General features: G+C 47.8%; 1 pseudogene; it reads right to left on the bottom strand.

Annotated features, from left to right (window-relative positions):
- Positions 1-3,766: 3,766 nt before the first annotated feature.
- Positions 3,767-3,895, bottom strand: LOC140425895 (U2 spliceosomal RNA; annotated as a pseudogene).
- Positions 3,896-7,257: the final 3,362 nt, after the last annotated feature.

The following is a 7,257-nucleotide window of genomic DNA, read 5'->3' as shown; positions in this document are numbered from 1 at the left end:
CTTCGCCGGCACCAGCCAGCATGACTGGTTGATGCCGCTAAATACCATGTTTGATTTATGCCCACATGAGCTGCGGTCACGTTGGCGGGACTTCCGGGCCGGAGACTCGCAGCAGGCCCAGGGACAAGCATGTCGCGCCAGGTCTGCCGATTTCTGCGGGCCACGCGGCGCAATCCCCATCGGCGAGCTTTTCCCTGGTTCGGAGCATCGCAGTCCCGGCGTCAGAGCGGTGCGGCGGGATTCACGCACCCCCCCGGCGATTCTCCGAGCTGGCGCGGGCTCGGAGAATCCCGCCCTAAGTCCTCACGCCAGCATGAAAATGGTGGTGTTTTGCACTCGGAAAAATTGTGCAAACCGGCCACCGATTCCCTGCTCCGGAGGGGGAGGCGAGCAGCCAGACAGCGTAGAGCTCCCAACTCTAGCTGTCGATACGGCCCAGAGCATTGCCGGGTCCGTGGTCGCACCTGAGCACGGCGGCGGACTGCAGCGGCCGCGCCGTGCTTCATGGCGGACACAGTCCTCAGACCCAGACCACGAACATAGCCCCCAGCCACGAAAAATGCCCCTGCCCGTGGATCGACCCTCCACTGACTGTGGTGCCACTGGACTAAGCCCGCAGCCGCCACACTGAGTCCCCGACGGATGAGACCACGTGTCCCACACCACTGGGGACTCGGCTGGTTGGGGACAGAGCATCACGGTGCGAGCCTCAGGCAATGTCCTGAGACCGTGGATAGAGCGAGCGGGGTACTCCTAGAGTACGCTGCCTTTCAGAGGGCGGACCATTGCCCGTCTTCAGGGTTTCTCCGCCCCATCGTCGGGGAACGGGGAATCCAGCCTCTGAGGCCTGTTGAAGAATCTTTGACAAATGTTCAGCTCATTAGAAAGGCAAACATCAGGGGCTGGATTCTCCGATTTGGAAACAATGGGCGGGATGCTATGATCCTGGGGCTAAGCGTTGACGCCGTCGTAAACGCCGCAGCGTTTTGAGGGCGTCATCTGGCCCCTGGATCAGCGATCCCGCGTCGCAATGGTTGCTGTCTCCGCGCCAGCCCCGATGCAACATGGCGGAGAGCTACAGGGGCCCGTCGCAGAGGAACATAGGCCCCCACCGGGGTTAACCCACCCGCCGATCGATAGGCCCCGATCGTGGGCCAGGCCACCGTGGGAGCTCCCCCCCCCACCCGCCGGAGTTGGATCCCCCCCCCACCAGTCCGCCCCCCGCAACATGAACGCCGAGGTCCCGCCGGGTAGGACCACATGAGAATGGTGCCGGCGGGACTCGGCCTAACTTGGCGGGCACTCGGCCCATTGCGCGGGGAGAATCGCCGGACGGGCCGTGTTGAGCGGCCCCCGACCGCCCCCACGCCGACCGCGCCAGCGCCAATAGCACCGATTCTCCAGTCACCGGAGAATCGACAGACCGGCGTCGGAGCGGCGTTGGTTGAATCATGCCCCGCCCCTAGCGATTCTCCGACCCGGCACAGGGTCTGAGAATCCCGCCCAATGTCTCCATGCCGGCATTAAAATGGTACAGTTTTAGGACAGGAGAACTGCCTCAAAACGGCCACCGATTCCCCGTTTTGCTGGGGGCTAGCAGGGAGGCAGCGTAGAGCACCCGGCTCCAGCTGCCGATACGGCCCGGAGAATTGCGGGTCCGTGGCCGCGCAAGCGCACGGTGGCCTGCTGCAGCCGCAGCGTGCTTCATGGCGGACGCCGCTCGCAGACCTGGCCTGCGAAATAGTTCCCAATGTACGGAGGCCACTTTTCAAGGGACGGAGCATCGCGAATGTGGCACCACCCCCGATTTCATCATCATCGGTGATTCTCCGCCACGTCCCCGAAGGTGATTTCGCCGTCGGGGATCGCAGAATCCAGCCCAAGGCGTTTATTTCTCAAAAACACAAGAGCCAGGAAGAGGAGCAGTTCTCCCTGACTCCAGACTACTTGGAATAGGTCCCATCACTCTACTCACCCCACCCGCAAGTTAAAATAAAACGTTATATCAAATACTACACAGGATATAGGAAAACTGCAATAGGACAAGTTGGACATGAACAAAGAACAAAGAAATGTACAGCACAGGAACAGGCCCTTCGGCCCTCCAAGCCCGTGCCGACCATGCTGCCCAACTAAACTACAATCTTCTACACTTCCTGGGTCCGTATCCCTCTATTCCCATCCTATTCATGTATTTGTCAAGATGCCCCTTAAATGTCACTATCGTCCCTGTTTACACCACCTCCTCCGGTAGCGAGTTCCAGGCACCTACTACCATCTGTGTACAAAACTTGCCTCGTACATCTACTCTAAACCTTGCCCCTCTCACCTTAAACCTATGCCCCCTAGTAATTGACCCCTCTACCATGGGGAAAAGCCTCTGACTATCCACTCTGTCTATGCCCCTCATAATTTTGTAGACCTCTATCAGGTCGCCCCTCAACCTCCGTCGTTCCAGTGAGAACAAACCGAGTTTATTCAACCACTCCTCATAGCTAATGCCCTCCATACCAGTCAACATTCTGGTAAATCTCTTCTGCACCCTCTCTAAAGCCTCCGCATCCTTCTGGTAGTGTGGCAACCAGAATTGAACACTATACTCCAAGTGTGGCCTAACTAAGGTTCTATACAGTTGCAACATGACTTGCCAAGTCTTATACTCAATGCCCCGGCCAATGAAGGCAAGCATGCCGTATGCCTTCTTGACTACCTTCTCCACCTGTGTTGCCCCTTTCAGTGACCTGTGGACCTGTACACCTAGATCTCTCTGACTTTCAATATTCTTGAGGGTTCTACCATTCACTGTATATTCCCTACCTGCATTAGACCTTCCAAAATGCATTACCTCACATTTGTCCGGATTAAACTCCATCTGCCATCTCTCCGCCCAAGTCTCCAAACAATCTAAATCCTGCTGTATCCGCTGACAGTCCTCATCGCTATCCGCAATTCCACCAACCTTTGTGTCATCTGCAAACTTACTAATCAGACCAGTTACATTTTCCTCCAAATCATTTATGTATACTACAAACAGCGAAGGTCCCAGCACTGATCCCTGCGGAACACCACTGGTCACAGCCCTCCAATTAGAAAAGCATCCTTCCATTGCTACTCTCTGCCTTCTATGACCTAGCCAGTTCTGTATCCACCTTGCCAGCTCACCCCTGATCCCGTGTGAGTTCACCTTTTGTACTAGTCTACCATGAGGGACCTTGTCAAAGGCCTTACTGAAGTCCATATAGACAACATCCACTGCCCTACCTGCATCAATCATCTTTGTGACCTCCACGAAAAACTCTATCAAGTTAGTGAGACACGACCTCCCCTTCACAAAGCCATGCTGCCTCTCACTAATACGTCCATTTGCTTCCAAATGGGAGTAGATCCTGTCTCGAAGAATTCTCTCCAGTAATTTCCCTATCACTGACGGAAGGCTCACCGGCCTGTAGTTCCCTGGATTATCCTTGCTACCCTTCTTAAACAGAGGAACATCATTGGCTATTCTCCAGTCCTCCGGGACATCACCTGAAGACAGTGAGGATTCAAAGATTTCTGTCAAGGCCTCAGCAATTTCCTCTCTAGCCTCCTTCAGTATTCTGGGGTAGATCCCATCAGACCCTGGGGACTTATCTACCTTAATATTTTTCAAGACGCCCAACACCTCGTCTTTTTGGATCTCAATGTGACCCAGGCTATCTACACACCCTTCTCCAGACTTAAAATCTACCAATTCCTTCTCTTTGGTGAATACTGATGCAAAATATTCATTTAGTACCTCGCCCATTTCCAGCTCCTTTCCTGCTCCAAAAACCAATTCAAATTCAAATTGAATCCAATTCATGATCCCCCCAAAAGGCTACTACACTTGATCTTAGCCAAAAGGCCGAGAAGCGATCGCTTTGGTTGTATAACGTCAATTATATCATCAAGCTGATCCAGCTTGGTTACTCTCATATTAATATTTATTTAATGTCACAGCATTTAGGGTGTAAATTTGGAACATTACTTTGATAAGGACATAGGGAGTCCTCACCGAACTAAATAAAGGTAATTTTATTTACACACGATATATATATTGCCCGGTAGATCTCTACCGGGTTCCTGTTCTGGTCAGTGCCTTACTGGTCAACCTTTTATACAGAGGTTAATAGAGATCTCCCGGCCCTAGCGGGGGAGCTCGTACTCCACAAGGACCCTGGAGAAGGTAATCATTCCCATCCTGGAGGCCCCGTGCGGGCTATTACAATTACCCTATTGTTAGATAGTTGCCTCCTGTCACTGTCAAAGGGCTGGATTCTTCCGCCCCGCCCACCACAAGATCACCACGGGTGGGACATGGACAATGTAAAAGTCCATTGACCTCCAGGGGAATTCCCAGTCGCCAGGTGGGCGTGGTCGGAGCATCCCGCCTTAAGGGTTTTCAAACTGTTTTCTGCTTATCAACTGATGTGGATCAGTCAGTAATAGCAATTAATAAAGCTATTGGTCAACTTCATCACCATTTATTCATGACCTCGCTGCAGATGAATTCAGCTAAGCTCTTGCTCACTCATGCTTTTTTCTTTAGATAATACTGAATGAGATAGATACACATATCATGGTAAATATGGCTAACAATTGAATATTTGAATACTTGGAAGAAATTGATCATTTTGCTAATGCAGAATTGAAATTCTACTCATTGACGGAAATGATGATAAACGAGCTCTTCAAAGGTACATGGACTTCATTCTAATAAGGCAGTCAAGCACAAGATTAGCAGATGGCTCTTCAGATTTTGAAGAATTTGTGAATTATTGCAAGTCAAGGAAATCAAACTGCATAGAAATAAATGGGTGCTGCAGAGGGAGTTACAAGCTTGTATTTCAGTCAAGGACTCAGATCACATCATAAGACATGAATACAATCCCAAAATTGAATTACAGTATTCAATTCCCTCCACGATCCCTATTAATCATAGGGAATACATGTTGAGAACTGGTAGATTAGAAAGATACATCGAAGACTATGAGACCTTAAATGAATTATGTTGTGTGTTGTGAGTGATTTATGTTGCTGCTATGATGCATTTTGCTGAGTTCCAAGCCCTGGTGGCTTGGATTTCAAAAATGGTTCTGATTGTTCTTTCTTGTTGTCAATTTCAAGAATTTCACAATCCTCTATTTTTTCCCGAAAAATGAAGACTGTCAATCCACAGGTAATATTGTGAGTACTGTCACCCCCTGAGATCAGCACAGGATTGAGCACGGGCAGCACCTATTGCTGGCAACGAAATAACCAAATTGGAAAAAAATCAAAAGCAGAAGGAAGAATATGAGCTGACAGAGCAACATCACGGAAGTGAAACACCATGGTGAGAGGGTTGGACCAGAACAAAATGCAAAATAAATGCAGGAGAAAACTAATCGTGATAAAGAGCAGTGGCAAGAAAGAAATTGGACCACTGTCAGCATGTGGATTAGTGGGAGGCTGAAGTGGACAAAACATTATTAGGAAATAATTTGAATTTTGGCAGAGAAGCAGCAATACAGCACCAAGAAGAGATCACTGCTGGGAAGCTCCGAGATAAATGCTGCCATGACTATAAAAGCAACATTAATATATGTACCATAAATACACTGAAGATGTTACTTAGATGGGCTACACCATCCAGAACAAAGCAATCCACTTGATTGGCACCCCATCTACCACCTTCAACATCCACTCTATCCATCACTGTGTGGGATAGCACAGAGGGGAGATGGTACATGCAAGCGGTTGGTCCAGTGCCGCCCTCCACCTGACCAAACGTTTCTCTCCTCATGACTTGCGGCTGTGTGGAAGGTCCTTCCCATATATAATTTCTGACATATAAAGAAACAATCACTTGTTACCTTCATTAAATTGTTTTCACTTTCATGCCTTGCTTTCATTGTGCTGAACCATTTTATCCCCAGAATGATGACATTTGCACAATAATATTGCGCTATAAATCCCTGAGGTCGCATGTACTTGTTAAACTTGTTCAGTTTGAACCAGTGATCAGCAGCACGGGCAAGTTATTATTTCCCTAAATCTCCTCCATGGTTGTTATTTCTAGTTTTTCACTCGCTCAATCATGATCCTTTTACTATAATGCTGGTTTGTGACTAGATTAATTTATCTATCTTTTGTACGCATTCCATTCCATTTATTTCCAGCTTTTGCCTTGCTTCTGTTCATAGTCGTGTTTTTATTTTTTTGAAATAAATTTAGAGTACCCAATTATTATTATTTTTCCAATTCAGGGGCAATTTAGTGTGGCCAATCCACCTAACCTGCGCACCTTTGGGTAGTGGAGATAAAACCCAGACCGATACGGGGAGAATGTGCAAACTCCACACGAACAGTGACCCAGGGCCGGGATTCAAACCCGGGTCCTCAGCGCCGCAGTCCCAGTGCCAACCACTGTGCCATGTCCCACCCTATAGTCATGTTTTTATGATGCCAATACTGTCATTGGATTAAATTGCTCTGAGAAAATAATGATGACGCTAACATTTGACTCAAAAATCAAAAGTTGCTTCTCTCGATGTGTTGCTCCTCCCTAAGGTGTGGAAAAGTACCATCTCATATATTCGCTTCCCATTCAAATATATTGTATGGCATAAAGGTTCTTGTCCTTTGGTCATAAATACAGATTAATCTCGTCACATATACGTTAAGTCAAGTTATTCCATTCTAAATACCTTATTAATTTTATGTCAGATCTTAATCATTGCTAAACAGTCTCTTTGGCATTGAAATTAACATTAGCAAGTGATGTGTCTCATTCCTTCAGATTTAATTATTATTGAAGATTTTAATAGAACATGTAATTGAAACATTGCTTTACTATTTTCCTTCTGTCTATTTTCTCTCTCTCTTAATTGAATCTTTCTTTCCATCTCTTTATTCCACTTTCTGTACCTTATTTGACATTGAGTTAAGTATGCTAACTTACACTTTATGGTTCAGACTCTGTACTGCTCATTGACAATTTTTCCATCGCTATGGTTAAGGATATGGAGAGTTGCTTGCCGTGTTCACAGAGATTGCATTTGCCTTGCAGAGGATGCTGCCCCAGTTGCATGTCCAGTTGACAGAAACATACAGTACAAAACCCCATAGAGAGTCTTTTTCTAATTCTTTCACAAACATCAATGTCGCTGGCTAGGCCAGCATTTATATTGTCCATCCTTATTGCTCTTGAGAAGGTGGTGATGAGTTGCTTTCTTGAACCGCTACAGGCTTTGCGGT

This window comes from Scyliorhinus torazame, chromosome 6 (genome assembly GCF_047496885.1).
Source record: "Scyliorhinus torazame isolate Kashiwa2021f chromosome 6, sScyTor2.1, whole genome shotgun sequence".
In the NCBI taxonomy this organism is placed as follows: domain Eukaryota; kingdom Metazoa; phylum Chordata; class Chondrichthyes; order Carcharhiniformes; family Scyliorhinidae; genus Scyliorhinus; species Scyliorhinus torazame.
This window is presented reverse-complemented; position numbering and strand designations above follow the sequence as displayed.